At 43.1% G+C, this 25,453-nt stretch overlaps 1 protein-coding gene and 1 long non-coding RNA gene across 2 annotated transcripts in view; one reads left to right on the plus strand and one right to left on the minus strand.

Annotated features, from left to right (window-relative positions):
- kin (Kin17 DNA and RNA binding protein) overlaps positions 1-25,453 on the minus strand; it is a 143,191-nt gene that overhangs the window by 34,631 nt on the left and 83,107 nt on the right. The gene's annotated exons all lie outside the window — the stretch shown is intronic.
- LOC132956166 (uncharacterized) lies at positions 4,017-5,277 on the plus strand. Its single transcript, XR_009665984.1, has 2 exons — positions 4,017-4,142; positions 4,843-5,277. It is a non-coding gene; the product is annotated as an uncharacterized LOC132956166 (long non-coding RNA).

A 25,453-nucleotide genomic window follows, 5' to 3' on the forward strand; every position in this document is an offset into this window, starting at 1 on the left:
TTCAAACAACGTTGACTTTTCTTCAATGTCTAGAAGATAAAAAAAACATCAACAGATATTATATGAACGGTGTCCATAGAGCCGGACCGATAAATCTTCCAGCCGATATTAGCTTATCCAGTGAGTGTCGGTATCGGCTAATATTATTAAATCTGAAAGGTTGTAAACTTTGAAAACAGTTTTATTTTTTTCAGATATTTTTTGGCCCCCGAATAATTATTTTTGTGGGTAGTTTGATGTTATTTCTCAGAAGTCATTAAGTGAAACTGCTCCAAGATAATTGACAGGATTCAAACCCCTGACACGGTTCCCCGTGCACAGCCAACCGCCGTACTCAGGTGTCGGTCGGTTGCAGGTGTAAATAAAGCCACGGTGAAGTCATTCTCAGCGTGTGACTGGATTATTTATCCATTTAATAATTGATTACGAGGGATGGCTTCGGTTGAATTGCTTCAAATTACTCAATGGGGAAAAAGCAGGAAACCATTTATTTAAACGACTTACTTTCCAAACGTAGTGAGGACTTACTTCACATCGATAAACCTGAGATACATAAACGAGCTAAAAGTTTCCAGGTTTAGGATGCTCGCTGCTTCATCTGCCTTCAAAGTCTCATATTCAGAACTTCAGGTCATTTTCTGCAGCTCGTGGCAGCATGCCGCGTGTATCGGGGTATCACAGAGGGGATCCAGGACATTAGCCGCCGCTCCTGAAAAACCCCGCCCTCGGCATCGTCATGTATCCCTCCAAGAACAAAGCCGAGGTTGGACGCGATACGTGTTCTCCCCCCTTTGCTTATCTTGTTTATGTGATGGTAGTTTTTTTTTCAAACGCAAACATTTTCTTTTAGATGGCACAGTGGACCTCTGCTCTGAGATAAGCATCGAAATGCACGACTTAATTGCCTGAGATAGAAAGCTTATTATTCCCATTAAAACGGGGCGTTCGAGGCCTCGCTCGGCCGGCTGCAGGAGCCTCTCTCTCTCTCTCTCTCTCTCTCTTTCATCCCTCCTCGTCTGCTTTGCTGCTCGTCTCTTTTGTCCGTTTGATGTCGAGATGAAGGGGGAAAAGGGCAAACAAGAACAGTTTGGTGCTGGAAAAGTTGGGAAATCTGGCAACAATTGGAATGTAATGTGAAGTGTTTGGAGGTCTCGTCCCCTGATGTGCTTAGCTAATGATTTCTCCCGCCCTGCGTGCGACCTGCGTACGTGTTCATCGACACGTCATAACATTTCATTTGACCTTTTTTTTTTTTTCCTTAGCGTTTTATTATTTTTCTTTTTGAGTTTTGAAGCTTTTGTTCCACCTCTTGACATCTTTTATTGGCTGCACAGAAACAGGTTCTTCCTTTCTCTTCTTTCAGTTCTTGCTTGCACGGCCGTTTGCCTTTCCGTGGGATTCGTGCGTCTCTCCGGCGGCGTTTCTTTCCCCCCTCGCTGGTCGGGCACCAAGCCGGCATTCCTTCACGGGTTCACTGGCAATGCTCAAGTGGCTCCCTCTTTAACAGCACCCCCCCCCCCCACCCCTAATCACTCAGGGACATAATCACAGGCCACTTTGAAGTAATAGTCAATTTGCTGCGAGTCCACCGTTTAGCAGAACCGCTTCGACGCAAGCCGGGGCTTCGAGGCCGAACACTGCAGATGTAAAGATACGGACGCTGCTGAGGGAAAGGCTGATTTTTTTTTTTTTTTTTCAGAAACAAGCTTTTTAAACGTGTTTGTTTAGGGGAAAAAAGCATTCAGGTTTTGTTTTCGCAAAGGACAGGTGAGGTCAACGTGAGTGTGTTCAGTTGACGAGAAGTTCACAGGAAGTGTGCAGACTGTCACTCATCCCCTGCACGCTCTGCCCCTGAATGCACCGCCGATTGCTCACAATGACACACTGTACCTGGTGTCGATGATGATGTGTGTTGAAGTGAATCAGGTGAAGAAAAAAAAAAAAAAAATGCACATGGGCGGCCCCGACGCTGGTTGGCACCGTGTTTATTGTTTATGGTACTCCGGGTGGCGCCAGGCCCTGAAAAAACAGGAGCCGAAAAACACTTTGTTTTTCCTGCTGCGGTTTTTGTAATCGGCGTCTCTATCAGGAGCCCTGATCGCTTCACAGAAGAGCGAGAGGAGGAGGAGGAGGAGGAGGAGGAGGAGGAGGGAGGAAAAGGTATGTTATTCCACACGGTGCACAAAGAGAGGGAACAGAACAGAGAGAAAGAGATGTGGGTGCTTGGAAGAGGGGTCTGTCTGCTCCCTTTTTACCTCTTTTCCACCTTCTTACAAAGTTCTTCTACCCCTAAACCCCCCCCCGCCCCCCAACCCCCCCACACACCCCCTTTAGCTGAGTCAGGCCAGGAGTCACTTAGCGCCTTCACAATTACATACATCCTGAAAAGTTCCCAAAATCCCGACTCAAATAGCTAGATCGAGTATAGTTGTCAAAAGGGCGATCCATGTTTTTGATCTATACAAATCTGTGTTTACAGCATGTTGGTGTGTTTCATCACTGTCATCAGCACGCTGCTAGTCCTGTGTATTCTGCATCCAACGTAGCATGGAGGATGCTAACAAGAAATGCTAAGCTGTTTGGATGCATTCCACGCTTGTTACGCCAACAACTTCTACAACTTCTACAACTTCTACCAGCACGTTTCTGCACAGCTCAAGTTTCTAGAACGACCAGTTTGAACAAAGGAGGCAGATTCAAAACGAAACGAAAGCAGTTCACTTTGTCTGCAGCATTGCAACAGACGAGAGACACTTCCCGGTGACGTTTTGAAAAAGACAAAACACTTGAGACCACCGCAACAGTTTGCCATCACGTTACCTAAAGGCGTTCCGCCTGGAGCATTTATCAGCAGAGGTGATGGATGCAAAAGCTCCAAACTTAGCTGAAGATACCTGGAGCGCTTATGTTACCCCACAGTGCAGCGCTACAAGCTACAGGCTAAAAACATACACTGACCACACACCAGCGACATCATTTCAACTACAATTCTACAATTCACTTAGCAGACGCTTTTATCCAAAGCGACGTACATCAGAGAGTAAGAACAACACAAGCAAGGATCTAGAAAAAAGGGAACAATGTCAGTAAGAGCAAACGATCAGCTTTGAGTCTGATTGGACACACAGGTGCTGACAGGAAGTGACCAGAGGCAAAGCACAACATTGAGGGCAGTTCTTGAGAGCTCTAATCAGTATAGAAACCATCTTATAAGTCGTCGTTATCAAACAAAAACCATCGTCACTATTCTCAGCATCATCAAAAATATCATTGCCATTAAGGAAATACTTTATCAGGTTACTAAAGTGCCTGACATTTTAAGAGACGATGCTAGCGACGTGAAAAAGGCCGAGGACCACACGGGACTGCGCGGCTTCTTTGCACACATAGAGCAGCTGAACGAGGGTTCACTGTGTGATATTGAGTGATGCTGTTGAAGGTACACAGACTCCGGGTCAGATTGTGGAAGTTATTTAACCAGTTTCTGTTTCTAAGCATTTTTTTTATTTAAAGTTGGGAGAACCAGATGCTGTTTTAGACACAGATTGTTCCCAGTCTCAATCCGCAGAGTGAAGAACATCATGTGATTAATCTAGCACGGGTATGGGATCGAATCTGTATCAGCAAACAACAAGAGCCAAAGTATCAGATCAGTATCCGACCTCAAGAAGTTAGATTGGTGCATCTCAAGTTTCAACAACGGCAAAGCGCTGTCATCTGACCTGCTGCTGGTACCGGACTCTGAGGAAACTGTTTGAAGTGGTTTGAGATTGAACAAACCAGTCGTGGTAAATTCTTGTCAAAGTGAGAGGAGAGTGATTCATCCATTTCAGAGTTCAAATGTTGTTGATGGGAAGGTCGCGCATGATTTCACCGTCTGCACGCTGCGGTGCCAGCTTTTCTGGCTTGGCAGTTTTAGTCTCTGCTCCTATTGGTCAACATTTTTGTATTTTTTTGAAACGCCTATTATGATTCACAACTCAATGCCAAGGTTGGAAACTCCCCAGAGTGACTAACAGTGACCCATGAGGGGACGGACAAGCTCTACATGGGAACGCTTAAACTTGAAAGGCGACATATTTTTTTAACCATTCACAGGCGTCTCCACTTCCACCATCAAGAGAAGAGAATACAGGAGACAGGTAGTTTATGGGAAATAAGTTCTGAATGTTGAGTTTAAAGGCTTTATATTATATTTTTGATCCAGCAGATGTCGCCCTTGAGCACCAGCATGAAACCAAAACAACTCGCGCTGCATTGTTGTGTTAGCATGCTTATGCTAGCGATCTTTATTCTGCTCGTATCTTCACACTGCATGTAAATTTACCTGAAATGAGCGTGATCTAGAAACACAGTTAAGCAGTGAGTACAGTATGTTATTCTTCTTTTCTCTAGTCCCTCAATTAAACAACTTTTATACACGAGGGGAGGAGTCAGCCGGCCGTCCGGGCGATGTAAACAAAGTGAAGATAGGACTCTGAAAACTCTGAAAACATCACAGACAGTGGGACTCGGGTGTTACACCCATTGTAGACAGTCATGACTCACAGAGTTATTTTCAGAGGAGATACTTGATTTATACATTTAAGTGTTAAACATTGAATATGAAGACTTTAAATTGAGGGTTGCCTGTTCAATTCCCGGTTCAGACTTAAGTATGGAAGTTGGTTGCTAAATTGGTGCCAGGTCACTTCCTGAGTACTGCCGACATGCCCTTGAGCAAGACATCAAACCGCCAACAGCTCTGACAACAGACTGCAAACACAGATTTTCTGACCTCATTTCTCAAAAAAATCAAAGTATGCTGATTGAGACGTTAACCTGCTTTACTGTCATGTGCAGGATGTCGTTCAGACGGCGTGGCTCGTCTGCTCTACCTGTCGACGAACAAAGAACGGCATGTGGAAGACGTCTGCGTTCGGCCTATTTTGCAGAGCCATTAGTGTGAGGAGTGTGTGTGCGTCTTCAACCATGCAGCGGCATTAGGACGTAATGAATCATGAAGAAGACGATTGTTCCACACTACTTTCTCACACACACACACACACACACACACGCTTGCACAGGTGTAAGAACATCATTATCACCCAGCTCCAATTGATGAAGAGTATTATACCCCCCAAATTGATTTCCCTGACGCCGCGATCACGATGACACCAGAAAGGAGACGACGACGACGAAGAAAAAGACGCAATCATCAACAACTTTATATTCCAATCAGCATATCTGAGCAGCATGAATAAAAAAAATGGAGCCGGGGCTTCAAATCGCCTCAAATTGCTTTGCTTTTTTTTCTCTTCCTTATATCATGAAATGTTAGCGATTATCATGAAACGCGTAAATTGAATTCTTTTTTTTTTCATTTAAGTGATAATTGATTTGACATTTCAGAGCACTTCAAAGGCAGTTTGGCCTAAAGGCTCGGCAGTAAATTACAGTATAAAGCAGAGGATTTACCATTAGCTGAGTGTCAAGTGCGCTCGCCTTCCTCCCCCTCTCCCACCCCTCCTGTATCTTTTCTCCCCAAACGCTGTGAAATCCCAGTCAAACTTTACACAACTTGTCTCCACTGCCCCTGTGTTTGTGTGTGTGCGTCCAGGTCTGCCGGTTCATTGTAACACTTACAAAGGCTCCCGCGTGTTTATCAGTAAACGGAGTCTGCCCGCCTCCATTCTAACTCTTTTCACTTCCTTGTTTAGTTTATATATTTTTTCCTGGAGGAAATGCCCGTCTTTTTCTGTCCCTGTTGTGCATGCAGGGAGAGGGGAGAGAGGGAGGGAAGGGGGTGTTTGATATGTAAATATGCAGCTCAACAAAGTGCAGGTGCTATCAGCGCCGACAGAAGGTTGATACTTTGTGCGGCCGATGTCTTCCTCGCCTTTCTGAAACATGCAGGCACACAATTAAAACACACAGAGTGAGCTCAGAGCCGCGTGTGAGGATGGTATTTTTACTATTTTTTATTCAAAATCAGATCAGGTCTGCTCAGTGTCAGTCTTATACGATGCATAAAATGCTCTGTGTCTGACTGTAAGGTGCAATCGATAGGATGTGCTTATCTGCGAGTGTGCAAAGAGAACTCTGTTTGAACAGATCAATACGACAGTAGTCAATCCTGTCAGAGTCTCATGCAGCTGGTTTGATGTGAGGGTTGTTACAGAACTTCAAAGCATGCTTAGGCGGTACAAAAAAATACTTTTTAAATACCCAAATTATCCGGGAAGCAGAGGATCACTCCCATGATTCCTCCTCCAGCCTCGACGTCATCTTTTCATATTGTTTTGACTGAGAGACCCCCGGCTGCAGAATACATACTGTGCCTTTAAATACAAATTTGAGGTTCAGGAACAGAAAGGGTGGGAACATGCACTCCAAGCACGACAAATGTAAAATCAAGGGTGGCTTTTATTTATTATAATCCATTATATCCATTTATTATAATGGATAAAAATGGCATTTAAAAAGCCAGCATGTTTTCGACAATAGAGGTCTTCATCAGGCCTCACCCACATATCAACTACAGCCAATGAGGAGCAGCCACATGAGTCACATGAACCAGAGAAAGAGAAGACAGGTGCAACAAGTTGAAAAACAATAAGCAACAAATGAACACACACAAAAAAAAAAACATGGGTAAATTTAAACATGTCAAGAATACAATAAATACATAAAACACACAAAAAGATATGATAACCTATTTTGCTGTTTAGGTCTGTGAGGAAGAGGAAGTCATCCACCGAATGCATGAAAAAAACACATTTGTTTTTACATTTTCTCCTCTACTTTGACCTCATTGAGCAACCAGTCGCCCTACTTTTTCTCTACGAGTTTGAGGTGCTTAAGACTTTATGCTGAACTTTTTATTCCACTGCATTTATGAACAAGTAGTTACAAAGCAGAGTAAGATTTGATGTAGGAAAAAAAATGATATACTGTGTGCAATTATTAAAAATGACCTCTATACATTCATATAAGAAGTATAATAAATAAAGGAGTTTAACTTTTTTTTAAATACTTTTATTGCAATACATTATTGTATTTCCGATCATTGTACTTACACATATTTGCAAAATGTTTTCATATTTTTAACACCCAGTGGTGAAAAGGAAACAATACATAGAAATATATACACAGTATGCAGATTCAAAATGCAGCAGCATCCAGAGCGAGCTTTGTGCCTCCTTTTTACAAGCATATAGATAGTCAGGTTAAGCATACTGTTAAAGAAATAAAAAAAAGAAGTAGAAAAGGATTAAATGAAAAAAAAACCTAAAAAGAAATAAGTGTGCGTCATCTCCTGCAGATATTTACATCAAAGATTGTATGTGTGTTTGCACATAACCAAGATCTGTCTATATCATGTTTTTTTTTTTTTTTAAATAAACAACAATTAAGGAGTTTAACTTGATGCAGTGTGTTTCTGATTTTCATATTTGCATATAAAACATCTGCATGCTGTCCTGATGGAAGTACAGAAGCTAACAGGAATGCAAACCAAACAAAGGGTGAATTGTTTTCATCGTGATTCTTTAGTTTAGTTGAGATCTTTTTCTGCACACTGCACTGTGAGGAGCATCTTTTTAAGGGTCACCTTTAATAACAATTACATTGACTGTACTTGTGTCCAGGAGGCTGGATTTTAAAACATCACTGCATCATGTACAAAATCTTAAAATTCTCCTGATATCGTTATGACTATTCAAACTTTTATCGGTGCAGTAGTTTTCTAAAATACAAGCTTTAACATCACATGCTCCTGCAAAGGTTTCACATGCATGTGCACGAGTTTCCCGTGCACTCTTAACATGCATACTCTGCACACATTTTCCCAACAACGCAGTCTCATCCCCAACCCGTGGTATATTGTACACACTCACTTTTTACCTCCTGATTGTCACCTGAATCCCGAGTTAGCTGGAGGTGACACGTATTGTCTTTTGGCCTTGAATTAATGTGCCTGTAAATACGTTTTTTTTTTTTTTTTTCCCGCCCTCATTCCTATTTGTTAAGTTATTCATAGAAGTGCTGATTGCAGGCAGCCGTCACAGCTAAATGAGGCCCTTTGTTATTGTTGAGTAATTAGGACAGCCATCATCGTGCTCCGAGATGACAGGGTCAGTTAAATACTTTCTCTCTCTCTCTCGCTCTCTCTCTCAGTAGTCCGCGGCTGATTATGGGAGAGAGGGAGGCAGGCCTGGGAGGAGGAGGAGGAGGGTGAGGAGGGGAGGAAAGCAGACCTTATCTCAGGCAATTAATCAGAGACACTCATATTGCGGGACAATTATTCAAAGCTCACTCCTGCATAACTCAGCCCAAGGTTCCAGTGGGCTCGCTGTCTCTTTCCATCCAACCACACTGGAAGGTCAGGAGAGTGAGAGGAAGGTATTGTGTGAGTGTGTGTGTGTGTGTGTGAGTGTGTGTGTGTGTGTGTGTTTGCAGGGTCAAAGTCGTTCAAAGTCTCCTCTCCTCTGGAGGCTTTTTTTTTGTTTTCCACCGAGTTTATTCTCCGTCATGTTTACATGTATTCAGCTTTTTTTTTTTTGCCGTTGGTGGAATAACATGGGCGTCTTCTCTTAGTGTGAATGTGTGTGTGTGTGTGTGTGTGTGTGTGTGTGTATAAATTTGTTTGTGTGTGTGTGTGTGAAGCCCAGGGCCAGCATTATCAACATTCCTCGGTGGCAGCAGGGTGGCTCGCCTGGCACAAACAGGAAAAGGAAATAGCTCGACTTAACTACGGTTATCTCCCAGAGAGCCCTCAGAGTGTGTATACGTGTGTGTGTGTGTGTGTGTGTGTGTGTGCGTGTGTGTGTGGGACTTCTTAAATATGGATCCCGGTGGCGATGGTAAACAGGAGTTGATCTGTTTATTAAGAAGTTCTTCGTTAGTGTTGAGACATTCTTGATATTTGAAGGTTGTTTTTTTTATTAGAGTACTGTACTGTGTGATGCGTTCAAGGGCGGTAGGTCATCTCTAAGAGTTCTTCAGAAGAGGAAACTGCAACTCATGAGAAGTCAGGGTTATGAAGTGATCAACTCTTCTTTGGATTGAGTTTGAGTCAAGTGTGAAACCAAAGGTTAAAGTTGATCTGTTAACTTTGTTAATACAAATAATGCCATGAGTGCAACTGCAAACAATTACATTTTTCAAGCTGAATCGTCTCTTTTTTTTCTGAATCAAACCAACCTATTTTTGCGTTATCATAACCAGATTGTGATATCTTTACTCGTGTAAGAAAGAGAAGAATTTCTTTTGCATTTGAAAGGATAGAGTCTGAAATCAGAGAGAGAGAGAGAGAGTGAGAGAGAGAGAGAGAGTGAGAGAGAGAGAGAGAGAGAGTGGGGGAATGACATGCAGAAAAGGAGAATTTGAACCTGGGCCACTCACCTGGAGGATTGTTACCCTCTGTACATCGATCTCACAGAAACTTGCGTTATTAAACGAGACTTTAGGGCTGTCCTGCTTTTGAAAAACCAAAAACCAAAGAAAGAGTAGAACAAAGGAAGTAAAGCCCCGTTTCCACCGAGCGGTCCGGTATGGATCGGTACGGTTTGGTACGGTTTGGTTCGGTAAAGCCTGATCCTGTTTGAGTTTCCACAGCCAACCGTAGTTACCGTACTCTTTTTTTTTTGTGCAGGCGGCGTGTAAGCCGGATGCCGTTAGCCGCGTCGGCTACGTAATAGCAGTATACCCCGCGAAGAAGAACGCGACACCGTAAACAAAGAGCAACAACGGAGGACATCCAGCAGGTCGTGGTCTTTCTCATTGGCTTGTGGTTCTTTTGTTACAAAACGCGATGAAGCTTTGTTTCAGACGAGGCGGCGAGGAAAAATACAGCCGTCCTTTATTACCGCTGTCGCACAGGAAGTGACGATCATTTCGACCAATCAACGGACTGCAGTGTTTAGCGGCAATCCGACCCTAAAAGGTGGAACACCGGTTTTAGGTGGAACACCTTTTAGGGTTAGATCGGTACACACTTGGTACCCCAACAGAAGGGGAGCAAAAAGTAGGACGGTACGGTACGGGACGGTACGGGACGATAATTTGGGGACCTTTCCCGACTTTTGATAGTGGAAACGCCACAAAATGCACGCCGTACCACGACGAACTGAACTGAACTGCTTGGTGGAAACGGGGCTTAAGCGTTGGAACACTGGTGGTGATAAACACCAGTTGGAGGGGCCCCCCCAATGTATTTTTGCCTATAGGGCCCCAGTAGACTGCACTATCATGTCACTTCTACAGAGACTTGTTAAAGTTTTGAAAATGATTTCCCCCTCCAGCTTCCAGGTCCACACGTCTCTGAAAGCTTTCCCGCCGCCTCTCGATGTTTTCTTCTGAACGCGCGGCGCTCAGAGGCTCCCGGGCAGGTTCACAGATTATCAGTGAGCTGATAATCCAGCTGATCATCTTGAGCAGAGTATTGATACTGCAGAGATAACTGAATCCCTTTTTTTGTAACCTCAGCCGTATGTTAATCCAAACAACACTGATTGGAGATATTCTTTTTCATGCAGCGATGTGCTTTAGTGAAAATTAAAAAAACATTATGCAAATAAAACAGGTTTAAACTCTGGCCGACATTCAGACGGCATTCATCGCCTCCCCTTTCTCTGCTCTCGTTTTCCAGCCCAGACCTGATCCACAAATGTCACCTCCACTCGGCGAATGAAAGGAGAGGAAGACATCGAGGAGGTGGAGGAGGAGGAGGAGGAGGAGGAGGAGGAAGAGAGAGAGTGTCATAAAATGCAAATGCAAGCCGGAGTCCGCTTTTTTTTTTTTTACAAATTAAATGTCAGGACGTAAAATATTGTCAGTTTCATTTTGCCGCCAGAAGGATGACAAATCCATATTCTGCCTTAAATAAAAACTCTCTCGCCCGCCGCAGAGGGGTAATCATGGCGGAACAAAGCGGGCGTGATTAACGATAGCAATTTATTGTATCTGGCGGCCGGGCGAGGGAGACATCATGGTTATCATAATTCATATCGTAAATAACCGGGCCCGGGCCAATCACAAGGAGGCGCCGATGTCATCCCAAATAACCTTTGATAACAATTACCATAGAAGGAAGTACAAACCCCGGAGTCACAATGTTATCTTATCCCCATTCTCTGCTTGTAGAATACAACACTATTACCATATAGATTAGACTATTTATAATGCTGCGTGTCATTCTGGGCGCGGTTTTTAAGTTGTCAACGTGTGTGTGTGTGTAGGTAGAATATGCGGCGGTGTGTGTGTGTGTGTGTGTGTAGGTGGACCTGTCGTTGGGAGCAGATTATAGCCGGGGTCTTTATGAGGAGCTGAATTGCCCCCTCGCTCAGTATCACAGGAACACACATTGCCAGGGCGGCCGCGGCGTTTCATAACGGTGTAGTGTGTGTCCACGTGTGTGTGTGTGATCAAGGAGGGGGTCAGGTGGATGTATGTGCATGTGTGTGTGTGTGTGTGTGTGAAAACTAGAGGAGGAGATATTAGCAGGGAAGCGTTGATAAGTGTTGGAGATTAGCGCCCCGGCGTATCTTGTCCGAGGTGTTGTTCCTCCTTGTTTTATCTGCTGATAGAAATTTTCTGATGGAGAGCGTTGATATGTGGATACACACACACGCACACACACACGCGCACACACACACGGCCCACCCACAGTCGTAGATTCCCACCCGTGAGACTCTCGGTGTCTTCCTTCACCTGTTATTAACACTCATTTTGAGACATTAGTGTAATCGCTTCAAATAATGTGATAACCAAAATGAAAAGGTAAACCCTCTAGCTGCTTTTAGACGACGTCTCTTATAGGAAATATTAATTTAGTTTATGTCCTTTGATTGTGTATTTAATAAAGTAAAGGCAAAGCTTCAGAAGAGACGAGCGTTTTGACTCTCAACTCAAAATGTGAAGCTGTCTGAACCCCTGCTGACCTCCTGCTCAAAGTTTTTATATGCTGTTAAAATCAGCTGATTTTGCATGAAAGACAAAGCTGTTCATAAAAAAAAACATGATTTTAGTCATTAATAGTTTTATTCGACGAAAACTGTGGTCTGCATAAGTCTTACAACACAGAGAAAAATGCTCTGTTTCAAATGTGCTCTCCTTGTGATGTCACAGTGGGATTCTAGTAAAAAAAAAAATCCCCTCCCCTCCCCTGGTTTCTCAACCCCACGCCTAGAGCAAAACTTTTGCGCAGGTCTGCAATTTTTATTCTTGCTACAGAGGAGTGATGTCTACGGGGAAAACTCAGAGGGGGCGGGGTCATTACATTTAAAGAGACACACACCAAAACGGAGCGTTCTGAGAGAGCTGGTTTATACAGGGTCACAAACCTCCTCTGGTGCTTGATTCATGTTATATTTTGACCAAAGCACAGCACAGATGTTTCATTTAGACCACAGGGGGGCTGTTTGAAAAGGTGGAGAAGGGGGGAGAATATGTCCTCTTTAAAATAAGGTAATAAAGAAATAAAGTGCAATAACATCCAATGTAAAAAAAACAGAGAAACAAACAGAATAAAAATGATAAAACCATAAGATAAGTTAAGAGATCAGATGAACCTCATGGTCTTCAGGGATCAACACACAATCAAAGTTACTTCCTCAGGGATGGGCAACTTTGGTGACAGCAAGGGGCCACATTAATTTAATTCTCACTGCCAGAGGGCCAAATTGTAGGATACAAAAACGATTACAGTCTTAAATTTAACTCAACATATACCAGTGATCAAATATTAGTATGGACATATTTCTGTTTTCATGATTTCATGGCAGATTTTCTCATGTTTTTCTTCATGTTTCCAATTAATTGACCTGAGGGCCACATTGAGGGTTGATGGGGGCCGCCAGTTGCCCACCCTTGTACTAACTGATGCTTTAAACACAAACCATGATGAAGTCCAAACTGCAAACCATGTGTTCATTACTGCTGTACGTTTAAGAAATCATCAAATGTAAAAACTTTATTTTCAAAGTCTGACCTGATGTTTGAATTTCTTTGATTATTTATTTTTGAAGTCAGCGGTGCAGGTGAGTTAAGAGAGGAAAAATGAGAACGGCTTTAACATTTAATCAGTGAATCAAACATAAAATCAAAAGAGACACAAAATGTACTTTGAGAAATAAAGTTATTCTCAGGTAGAGTGAAAGTAAAGGGAAGATGGAGGAAGAGGGAGATGACTGTGAAAGCAGCTTTTTAAAAAAGAGAAGCAGCAGTTAGATAAAAAAGTGAAAAAAAACACACAAAGAAATTCAACATCTGCTCTACATATTTCCAACTGTGTTTGGTCTTTCTTGTGCAAACACCTGAGACTGCAAAGAAAGAAAGAGAGAGAGAGAGAGAGAGAAAGAGAGAGAGAAAGAACAGGAAATGTCTTCAAAGGACTCTTCACTTAAAGGAGGAAGATGAGAGGAGAGGACGGCACAAGGACGAGATAAAACAGAGCGCTGGGGCGAGGAGGAAGAGAAAGCGACCAAAAGCAAGGACAAGGTGAAGGAGAAGCAAAGATATTTTTATTCTTTCTGCTTACATTCAAAGACGAGAAATTTCACTCCAGCTCTTAACTCTCCAACAACAGAAACTGCGACAGAAAACAAGCCCGAGGTAGATCAGAAGGAGATAGAAAACAAGAAGAAAGTTTCATTTTTTAAAAGTCAAAGTCAAGAGCACGGGAAGGGAGGAAGACCTCGGAGGAGTCGGAGGTATAATATCTGTACTTTTTTGGCTCGGAGATCCCCTGTGTGGGCCTCGTGAACGGTTAATCTCTCCTGACATGGATCTTCATTTGAATAAAGATTCTGTCAGCAGCGTGGTGATGCTGCAGAGGAACCTACAGGAAGCTCAAAATCGCTTTTGACAAATCAACGTCTGATGACGGGAGGAAGACGGCCGTCCTACACCTGAGACACCTTCAACGTTAACTCGGAAATCAGCAGGAAAGCTGAAGGAGAAGTGGCAAAAATATGACTGAGAGATATTAGAGCAGCTTAAGCAGAGGATTAGGCATGATGGGAAAATGCCAAATGTCCTTTTTTAGTTTTTTTTTACGTTTGAGCTTTTTTTTTCTGTCAGATAATGTTGGTCAGATGAAGAAAGCAGATGTTACATAAACACACGAGGTAATAAATAAAAGTTTGAAGGATGATTTAAAGGACACACTTTCAATAATCCTTCTCATTTAGTTTTGTTACCTTATTACATTGTGTCTCATATTTGTGATCTGTTTCTGAGTTGGGTTACTGCAGTTAAGTTGTTGATTTTATCTTCTTTATAAATCACTGCAAACCAAACATTTACTCTCGTTTCATAACTTGAGAGAATGCAGAATGGAGATTTTCCTCATGGCATTTTTCTTCTGACTTAAATCTGTCCTTAAGGCCGGAGATTTACCCGCGCAGGAAAGCTGCACGGCGTCCTCTGTTTTCAACACAAGCTGCAGTATGCACATGAACAGGGGAGGCAGTGTTGAGGCGGTATTATAATAATAATAATAATAATAAAGTTTATTTATATAGCGCTTTTCGCAGACAAAGGTCACAAAGTGCTTTACATTAACAAAAAACAACAACAAACAGCAAACATACAATAAAAGAAGAAAAAAAAAATGAGTACATCATGGACGACATTATAAAATATAAAATCCTGCTATAACCAGGAACAATAAAACATAGATGAGTAGGTACACTGGGTGGACCTGATCATAGGCCTTTTCGATTTCCAACTCCATCCACTGTCCTGTCTTTCAAATCAAGACAGGAAAAGCCCAAAAATACATCTAACAAAAAAGAAGAAGAAAGAAAAATGTGGAATTCTTCAAAACTAAAAGTTTGGGGAAAGAAGGAGAGAAGGAAAGAAGGAGAGGAGATAAGGAGAGGAGAGGAGGAGAGAAGGAGAGGAGGAGAGAAGGAGAGAAGGAGAGGAGGAGAGAAGGAGAGGACGAGAGAAGGAGAGAAGGAGAGAAGGAGAGGAGGAGAGGAGGAGAGAAGGAGAGGAGGAGAGGAGGAGAGAAGGAGAGGACGAGAGAAGGAGAGAAGGAGAGAAGGAGAGGAGGAGAGGAGGAGAGAAGGAGAGGAGGAGAGGAGGAGAGGAGAGAAGGACAGAAGGAGAGGAGGAGAGAAGGAGAGGAGGAGAGGAGAGAAGGGGAGGAGGAGAGAAGGAGAGGAGGAGAGAAGGAGAGGAGGAGAGGAGGAGAGAAGGAGAGGAGGAGAGAAGGAGAGGAGGAGAGGAGAGAAGGAGAGAAGGAGAGAAGGAGAGGAGAGAAGGAGAGAAGGAGAGGAGAGGAGGAGAGAAGGAGAGAAGGAGAGAAGGAGAGGAGAGAAGGAGAGAAGGAGAGGAGAGGAGGAGAGAAGGAGAGGAGAGGAGGAGAGAAGGAGAGGAGAGAAGGAGAGGAGAGGAGGAGAGAAGGAGAGGGGACAGTGCTGATGGTCAGTGATCTCAGTAATAAAACATGTTCTGATCTTGTTGAGTGTCAACATGTCTGTTTACATCCAACACATCCCCCCCCCCCCCCCCCCCCCCCCAGAGCTGGGACAGAATCGTTGAATGTTCAGGACCCTAATGTAATAATAATAATAATAATAATAATAATACTTTATTTGTAACAAAGTGCTTTACAACAGAAAATAAAAGCAGAGAGACAATTAAAGCAACAGGCAGAATGTAAACAAGCAGACAACAAAATCAGACTAATATAAAAATAACAACGATTACCGAAATCACAGAGTAAAAGCATTTTGTAAGAATTCTTGTTAAAGGTTTAGTCAGTAAATGATAAGAAATTAGGGGATTCCAGCATGACATTAGTGTGCTTTTAAAGACTTTTGGACTTTCATATGTCAGTGTTGGAAGTTTAGGGTTTGTATACTGAGAAATCAGAGATGATGAAAGAGAGATGAAAATAACTTGCAGACCAAATAGTGCTCATCTTGTTTCACATCCTGGTTTCTAACTAAAGTCAACACACGCTCATGTAGTCATGACTACATTTTTTTACTTTTTCTAACTTCCCGAGAACGTGGCAATCGAGGTGATAAATCAGAAAATGTTTATATGAATTATTTTTGAATTACTTTTGTATCTTTCATTCTGTTTGGCGTCATGTTGCGTTGTCATTTTGTTTGAGATGTACAGAGATGAAAACAAATGAATTCATTCTGGTATTTCTTTGTATATTTAACCTGGAAATCCGTCACCGCCATTTATCTGAATGTGGTGGGAGCAGACGATGCTGGAGTTGATTTTCTCCCGAGTTCAGAAATCCCCCCCAGCCTCCTCCTTTTTCTCTTCATCTCTCTCTCTCACTCCTTCTTCTTCCCCTCAAACATTTCTCATCTCCTCTCCTAGATGGAATTCACAAAGTGATTTTCTCCTCGTTCCTCTAAATCTCTTGATCACTTTAATTTTTTGCTAGGCTGCTTCATCGGTGTCCTGGGAAACAGAAAGGAGGAGGAGAGAGAGGGGGGAAAAGCTGATGGGCGAGAGACCGCAAACAAGGCTGGGTGAGGGTGGAGAGAGAGAGGAAGAGAGCGAGAGGAGTATAGAGTTAAGGCTTTATCAGCGAGTGCCCTGAGGTATGTGGGGACGCTGCTGAATCCAGAGAGATTAGGGGAAAAATGCAGCACATGGCAGTAAGGGGCTTACGCCACAGCTTGTATTAGTTCAGGTGAAAAGAGTATTGCTTTTACATAAAACTGGACAAATCCAGCCACAATGCATTTCCCGTCGGACCACAATGGGGTCCTCTATCTGTGGACCTCACCTCCTGTCCCCCCCCCACGGGTTCCCCCCCAAAAGCTCCTCTATCTAAACAGGAGGAGAGACGGAGGGGAAGGAGGAGAAAACACAGAGACGGACAGGAGCGGGAGGAGGAGGAGATACGGAGCGGCAGCAAACTTCATTTTCAGAGTTTACACCTCGTCCAGGATGGCGGCAAAGGACGTAATTTCCACAGGGGGACGGGGGGCGGGGTCATGACCGCCTCACTTTTTCCAAATCCCATTTTCGACTTTTACAACTTCGGTTTAATTCCACAAAAGTACCCCAGCCCCCCCCCGACTGTCCGTCTGGCGTAAACAAAGAGACAGAAGCTCTGAGTTTATAGAAAAATGCTGAAATCATCAAAAATCTGCATCCAAATAATGACCGAATATCAAAATAAATAAATGGAAAAAGAACGGCGAGTGACATAGGATATGATCACAGAGTTTTAAAACTGTACGTTGATCATTAAGTATATTTACAGAGGTATGTCATTTGTTAAAGCTGCCAGTTTGAAGTGTGTCTAAATGATGGCAGAGCCAATAACCAAACCATAGGAACTTTAAAATCGACTTTCTTTATAAGAGCTGAATGTGTCCATCACACAAAAGACACAGAGTAAAGAATCTGTGTTTGAACATGACATATCAGGAAGGGCTTCAAGTTCAAGCTGATCTTCTGCTAAAGACGTGAGCGTTGTTTCTACCTGGAGACAAAATCATCCTCAAACCTGAAATTAAAAACTCTGAAGAATTCACCTTCAAGTTGTAAATTGTATCAAAAGTCGTTTCATGCACTCCTACAGTAGATGTGTTAGAGAATTTCAGGAGGGCCGCCCCTGAAATCCTCCTGACCTGGTTGTTCACATGTAGACCTCACAGCCAGAGACTATCAGTGTCGGACAGGAGGGGGGTCTGTGAGGGTCTGTGAGGGTCTGTGAGGGTCTTCTGAGGCGAGGCATGAAGCCACAATACAACGCTATAGTGAGAATATTTGCTTTTAAATCAATGCTGTGTGTAGTTCCACAGATTTACAATTTTATCAACAAATAGTTGAGAGGAACATCCTGGAGAACAGAAAACGTCACGCAGCCGTTTAGTTTAAAATATTAAAAAAGTTAAAAAAAATGAAGGCTTGTCTGTAAACATTTTTAAAAGCAAACTCAAGACCGACCTTTTTAGTAGAGCTTTTAACTGAATCTCATTTCATCTAGTTTTATTACATTCTGAACCTCCTGTGTTTCCTCATTTAGAATAAATGATGGCGTTTCCTCAGTACCCGTTCTTATCTCGTTATTCTTACCTTAGTGTTTGGATCGTGGGATAGGGAGTCATGTTGTTGCTGTTTGATTTATGTTGATGTAAAGCACTTTGGGATACATTTGTTGTATGAAAAGTGCGATACAAATAAAGTTTGACTGATTGATTGATTGATAAAAGAAGTTGTTGAGGTGAACACAAAATGTAGAGAATGCTCCCTGATATTAAAAAGGAGAATATATGTATAACCCATAAGTTTGGAAGTTGACAGATTCAGCCGTAAAGTGAGAGACAAATGAAGTAAAGAGGGGGAGCGGGGACAGTTAGATGAATGTTAATCAGATGTACAAAGAAGTCTGTGGAGAGGTGGAAAGATTCAGACTGAACACCCTGAAGTGATCGAGCAAAAAAAAAAAAAAGGTCTCATTGTCGTCGCTCACTTAGACGCCTGAAGTCTCCTTTTTCTACTTTCACTGGGACTTTTTATCTAAATCTTCTGTTCCTTCAGGTGCGTTTATCAGCCCAGTTTTTTTTTTTTCATCTTGAAATACGGGGTTGAGAGGGGGGGGGAGCTCGGCCTGCGCACTTCTTCTTTATCTTTCCACCTGTCATGTACAGTAAGCCCCGGCTAACAATGGCGCCTTACATTACATTACACGCTCCGCTCTGTATTCACGCCGTCCCGTCAGACATCCAAAAGCGGCTCCGACAAACCCCTCCCTCCCATCCTCGCTATTATTGGCAGAACAATACCTTCAAAAAGCCAAGATGGTCAAAAAAAAAAAAAAAGGAGAGGGCTCGTATCTGCGATGGCGCTTAACATCAATTTGTGACACGATTAATCAATTTGGACCCTCTCTCTCTCTCTCTCTCTCTCTCTCTGTGTCTCGTCACTGTTGTCACTTTTAAATAAAGAGCGGCGGCGGTTTTGAATGAGCCGGGGCTCATCGCGATACGGCGCAGGTTAAGTAGGAGGCGCATGTTTTAGGATAGCGCCCCCGCCGCCGCTCCCTTTCGTCCTGAAACACTTAGCTGGTGATTAGCATAAGCTGATAGCGCTATCAGGAGCGTGCCATAGAGGTGACCCTGAAGCCCCCCACCTCTACTCCTCCTCCTCCACCAACACTACCACCACCCATCCAACTATACCGCTACCCCCCCTCCCACCCTCCTCCTCCTCCTCCTTTGTCCCTCTGAGAAGGTCTTATCAGGGATGTACAGGGCCTCTGTAGCCTCCTGGGGAGAAGATGGAGGGAGGAGGCAGAGGTGGGTACTGTAGGGTGTAGGGAAGGAGGATGAGAGGGGGGGGTAAATGGGAAAGAAGAGGGGGGGGGGGGCTCATTGTTGAACACACTGTGTCTTTGGATGTGTCCTCTAATGCTTTTACGCCTTTTGAACCATATTATTAAATGATAAACTTCGACTCTGAATCTCAATTCAAAAAATCTGAAAGAAAAGTAAAAACATGCACCAACAAAATCCCCCAAAAACTACAATTCCCATCAGCCCCGGCTTTCAGTGTTGTATCTTACACGTTAGCAAATGTTAGCCAATGACCGCGGATAATTCAACCTACTTTAAAATAACATTTTTATCAAGATTATTACTGAAGTGTTTTAGCACTCCGCGGGTTAGAAGTTAGTTTAGCTTAGCTGTAAATTTGGACGCCAAGCCGACTCTAATTCTTGAAGGTTCAAACCCCATCACACTTGATAGATTTACACCGAGCATACAGCGTTAAATCGCCCTGTGAAACACAACATGTTTGAAACGCGTCACATCTTCACAACGCGGACTTATACCTGCCGATTGACACACAGATCTGTCGCTCCTCTGTGTACGTTTGACTGACCGCTGGGTGTGTTTACAACCTGTGCTTGCTTCTTATTGTAGCTTTAACTTAGAAATACTGCCAAAGACCCCCCCCCCCCCCAAAAAAAAATCTAGGTTGAACTGAACTGAGTCTAACCTTTGATATATAAAAGAGTTTGTTAAGAGAACAGAGTTTGGGCGAACGGTTGTCATCACAGGCCGGTTATTCAAAAAGAGTAGGAGTACAAAAAGAAGAAGAAGAATGTAAGAACGCCTTTGTAAATAAAGCTCGAGTGTAAACTGTATCTAGGTAAACCTCTATCGCTCTCTCCTACGCTGAAAAGTTCGACGCCTCACTTTTAAAACTTTGAAGCGACAATCAAAAAAACCCCCAGAACGACGAGTTGATTCACCTAGATTCCTGTCTCTTTTATATTCATGTTACCTATTTCAGGAGGTTGGCTGCATCTCTGTATCACTCCTACGACACCTATGATGAAAAAAAAAAAGTATGATGAAACCCGGAAACAATATGCGAGCACATAAACACACAAAAAAAACAAAAAAAAAAAAACGTGGCGACACATTTCTTGAAGGTAAGCAATTTCCATGCACGTTAAGGGCTTAGCAAATCGACGCAGCACTATTCATATCAGTTTACCATTATGATGCAAATGATAACAGTGGTGCCTGGCTGCCTTCGTTCTCTTCTTCTCGCACTTTTACTACCAAACAACGCAGATGCACACCTACATCTCAGTGCACACACACACACACACACACAAATGTTAAAATTCACCCGGCTCCATTGCTTATCCCCTTTGTTTGAGCTGATTGGATCTGTGGCGATCACATGTTTACCCAGAGCGCTATCTCTTTGAGAAAACCTCCGTCACGGGTAGCGGAGAGTAAACGCTCGCCTCTTTTTGTGTTTTCCTTTTTATTTTTTTGGAGACGGGCACGCACACGCGCTCTTTATGTATATATGCTAATAGGCTGGCTAACACGGTTTCACACTGTTTGTTTCTGAAAATGATGCAACTTGCCAGACATCCGTTTTTCTGCTGATGTTCACATTCTCTTTCTCAGGGCGGGCAGAGAGAGAGAGAGAGAGAGAGAGAGAGAGAGAGAGGAGGGGAAAGGGGCGAGAGAGAGAGAGAGAGAGAGGGGAGGCGTGTGTTCAAAAAATCCACAAAGGTTTTGTAATAAATGCATCGACGACAATAAAAACAAAAACATTAAAGGGAGAAAAGACGTGTTTTCTGTGTTAAACAATTAGTGCTGCGGCATTAGAGGCGATCAGGAGGAGACAAAAGCTCGGCAAGCAGCAGGGGTTTACCCCAGACACAAAGACACAAAGACAGATGCTCTGCAGCCCAGCCAAGCTACAGAAAACACACCAGCTTCACTGGAGCTGAGAGGAACCACATCCACATCCACAACACACAACCGTCTGAGGCTGAGGGGCTGAAATGAAACTCTTCCTGCACGTTTCTGTACATACCTGTCCTCAGAGGTCATCACAGTCTGCGGGAGTCTCAGTGCAAGCTCCTTCAAGATCTTTACATGACATTAATCGAACTGTTTTATTTCTACAGAAACGGACAAACAGGAAGTTCTCACAGCAGCAGAATTTCATTTTAAATTCTCAACAACAACAAAAAAAATCGAGTTAGGGTGAAATGTGTTGATATTATTTTATTTTTTTCTGAGTTTCTTGATTTGCTGTTCTCATTCAAACATTTGTGTTGATTAAAAAGTCGACCCTTGATGTTTGCTGCCTAACCAGTTCACTGCTTCCTGTTTGAGAGCACAGCTACAATTTTCAGACATTGAAGCGCGACAAGACCAAAAAGTTTGAACAAGATTGTCAATTATTTTTGGATCATTTGGAAGATTAAAAGTCTGACTTTAGAGAGCACTGACCCACTTTTATGTCTAACTTACAGAAAACACTTTAACTTATGTCAATACTGTCCATTTACAACTCTGTTTTTGCACATTTACATTCAATCTTCCATATTTAATCTTCCTATTTAAGACTAGTAATGTTTAGTTAAATCCTGGTTGTATATATTCACATTCTTAGTTTTGATATTTTAGTGCTTATTTACTTTGTATTTAATATTATATTGTGTTTAGATTTGCTAATATTGTGTTTTTTACTCATATTGTGTGTTTGGATAACCTGCTGCTGTAACGCCACAATTTCCCAGTTTGGGATCAATAAAATAATTCTATTCTATTCTATTCTATTCTATTCTAAAACAATGGAGATGACAGGAGCGCATATCGACCCCATACATTTCTTTCCAATCTTGTAAAATAGCGTGCAACAGTGAAATCACTTTAAACGTGTAAGGCTGAAATAGTTAACTGTGTGTCATTTAACAAATCCATAAATCGAAGTCTTAAAGGGACAGTACGACCAAATTAGAGTTCATGATGGAGCAGTATTAAGCCATACAAAGGCAGGATGGACGTGCATCACTTTTAATTCTCAGCGCACAAACACCAGAGTTTTAAAAACCTCAGATCAACGTTTAAAGTCGCTCAGACATAAAAGTTAGAGGACGATGGTCGTAAAGCTCCTGCAGTCTGTGTGGTCAAACTGTCCTTTCAGCTCCCGTTCACCATGAATGTGTGTGAGACCGTGTGTGTGTGTGTGTGTGTGTGTGTGTGTGTTTGTTGTGAGTGTGTGAGGAGACCCCCCCTGTGGTGGCGACTCACTCTGTACATTGGACTCAATGGCTCCAGTGTTCACGCGTGTTCTGTCTGCGCGTGTGTGTGTGTGTGTGTGTGTGTGTGTGTGTGTGTGTGTGTGTGTGTGTTACTGTGGCACTTAACCCTGTGACCGGTTGTGGAATGAGCTCCACTGAAATCGCTGCTGAGCCTCTCGACCCCCCCCACCTAATGCCGCGGTGTGCGTTACCACCCCAAGAGAGACCAACACACACACACACACACACACACACACACACACACACACACACACACACACACACACACACACACACACACACACACACACACACACACACACACACACACACACACACACACACAGGCGCTCTCCTTGTCCTCATAGACGGGGACGGTGATGGCGTTGCTGTTTAGACTCTGCGTCTTTGTTCGTCCCTGATGGAGCCTCCTCTACCTGCATGAGGGAGGAAGTCTGCGCTGTTTCCACTTTCAAGTCAGGAAGTGTTTGATTCCCTCAGTTTCCTCCCTCTACTAAAAGATCATTTCATCTTTCCATCCCCCCCCACCCCACCCCGCCCCAAAAACGCAGAGTGACACGACACTATTATTCCCCCTCAGTCTGCACCCTCTTTCTTTTGACCCTTTGATTCACAGAGCAGCCGTTTCATTAGCGCTCTTTGTCACACACTTGTTGCATGAATACAACAGAGTTGATCACCTGCTGCAGCGACTGATGTGTGTTGAGTGACGTCAAAGGGGCGGAGTGTGTGACGCAGGTAAAGGGTGACTTTGGACTATATATAGACGTGTGTGTGTGTGTGTGTGTGTGTGTGTGTGTGTGTGTGTGCTGTGGGATTTTAAATGTGGTCCATCCTTTTTTCCCCCACAGACAGATTCATGTCCCTTCATCGACAAAATGTGATTTTCAAATACATGAGATGGTAAGCAGGGCAGTGAGTGCTGTAATATGGGGCCCCATTAGGGAGGTTTCCTACTGTCAATGCAAAATTTGCGCATTTTGAGCTACTGCTGTGGTCATGGGCGGTTCGAGGCAGGGGCCAACAGGGGCCAGCCCCTGTAACACTGAGCTTGGTCCCCCCTGTGGCCACCCCTCCAAAAGGAAGAGCCCCCCTAATAACACAACACAGTATTTGACTCGACAACAGGACTAGTATTAAATAATTAAATATTATTTGGCATAATATATACTGTATATTTTTAAAGCGATCATCTTTGTCTATTTTTCAGCTGGGTTTAATGTTCCCCTCTGACAAAACAACTGGCCCCAGTTTGGCCCCCCTCAGTAAAAGTGGTCTAGAACCGCCACTGACTGTGGTTTAAATTTTTCAGCCCTCGGCGGCCCCTAAGTGGCCCCGCGCCTGTTGCCATCAGCGCCTCTGCTTCCACAGGTCTGTCATGTTCTTATAAGTCCACTTCAGAGATGATCTTTTCCCGAACTTGCATCAAATCTAAATTGTTTTTAAGTATCTCTCACTTAACCCTACGATAAAAAGTTTAAACATCGATCCTGCAACCAAAAGTTGATCTTTAAAATCATCTCTGAATGTATCGTTGTTCTGAAACAGAGAAAAAATATTAATAATTTAAAAAATAATAATTTATTGGTTGTAATGTCTGATGCTGGAAGCCATCAGAGTGTGTGCTGTTGTAATTCAGTAAACCGATATGTGTGTGTGTGTGTGTGTGCGGGAGGTTTCGAGGGTGGTGAGAAACACACACTGTCGCTCAGATAAGACATAAAAAATGAGCGTGCCATGTGAGAAGCCGCCGTGTTACAGCAAGGGGTCACCAGAGGTCAACGTCACGGCATCAGTGGCAGTCTGCCACACCTCCTGTGAGGGGCTCGGATTCTAAGCACGGGGCCTGTCAATCACACGGGTTACCAGACGGGATGATGGGATGTTGAGTACAGTAGTCGATGAGAGCTGTTGTCTTATTTCATTTGCGATAAATACTGCAATATTTTGTAGCCTCCCTGAGCTCAAGAGACTTTGCAAATATTTTCTGTTCCTGTGTCGTCATTGTTGTTTTTTCATCTCTGAAGAAATTATTTTCTGCCAACTTAGTTTTCAATTCTGAGGCAGCCACATCCTCCAATCTGTGAGCAATGGACTCTCTTTGTTTCTTCAAATATTGTTCTCAATCTACAATTCTACAATTCACTCAGCAGACGCTTTTATCCAAAGCGACGTACATCAGAGAGTAAGAACAACACAAGCAAGGATCTAGAAAAAAGAGAACAATGTCAGTAAGAGCAAACGATCAGCTTTGAGTCTGATTGGACACACAGGTGCTGACAGGAAGTGACCAGAGGCAAAGCACAACACTGAGGGCAGTTCTTGAGAGCTCTAATCAGTATAGAAACCATCTTATAAGTCGTCGTTATCAAACAAAAACCATCGTCATTACCATCATCATCATCAATAATATGGAGACCATCATCATTAAGTTAGTAGGTATTCATGAAAGAGCTGGGTCTTTAGCTTTTTCTTAAAGGTGCAGAGGGACTCTGCAGATCCAATGGAGTTTGGAAGTTCATTCCACCACCGGGGGGCGACAGAGGAGAAGAGTCTAGTCAGAGACTTAGGACCCTGTTGTCTCTCATCTCTTCATGCGGTTTGCTGTGCATCATAAATAAAATGCTAACAACGGGCAATGATGATGCAACTGATCGCAGTTCATTGGAGGTTTCATTTAATAGAAAACCGTTTTCTTTCTGGACAAGTCAGCTCCTTTCAGTGACGCACTTCCCCTAAATTATTTTCATTTAGTAATCTTGACTTTATTGTGAATTTGTCTGACACATTTGACTTGCTTTTTGTCACATTTGTCCCTAAAACATCACACAGACGCTCTGAGATATGAACCGGCGGTGTGCAGATGACACTATTATTGCACTGATATTTCTCAGC

Source organism: Labrus mixtus, chromosome 22 (genome assembly GCF_963584025.1).
Source record: "Labrus mixtus chromosome 22, fLabMix1.1, whole genome shotgun sequence".
Lineage (NCBI taxonomy): Eukaryota > Metazoa > Chordata > Actinopteri > Labriformes > Labridae > Labrus > Labrus mixtus.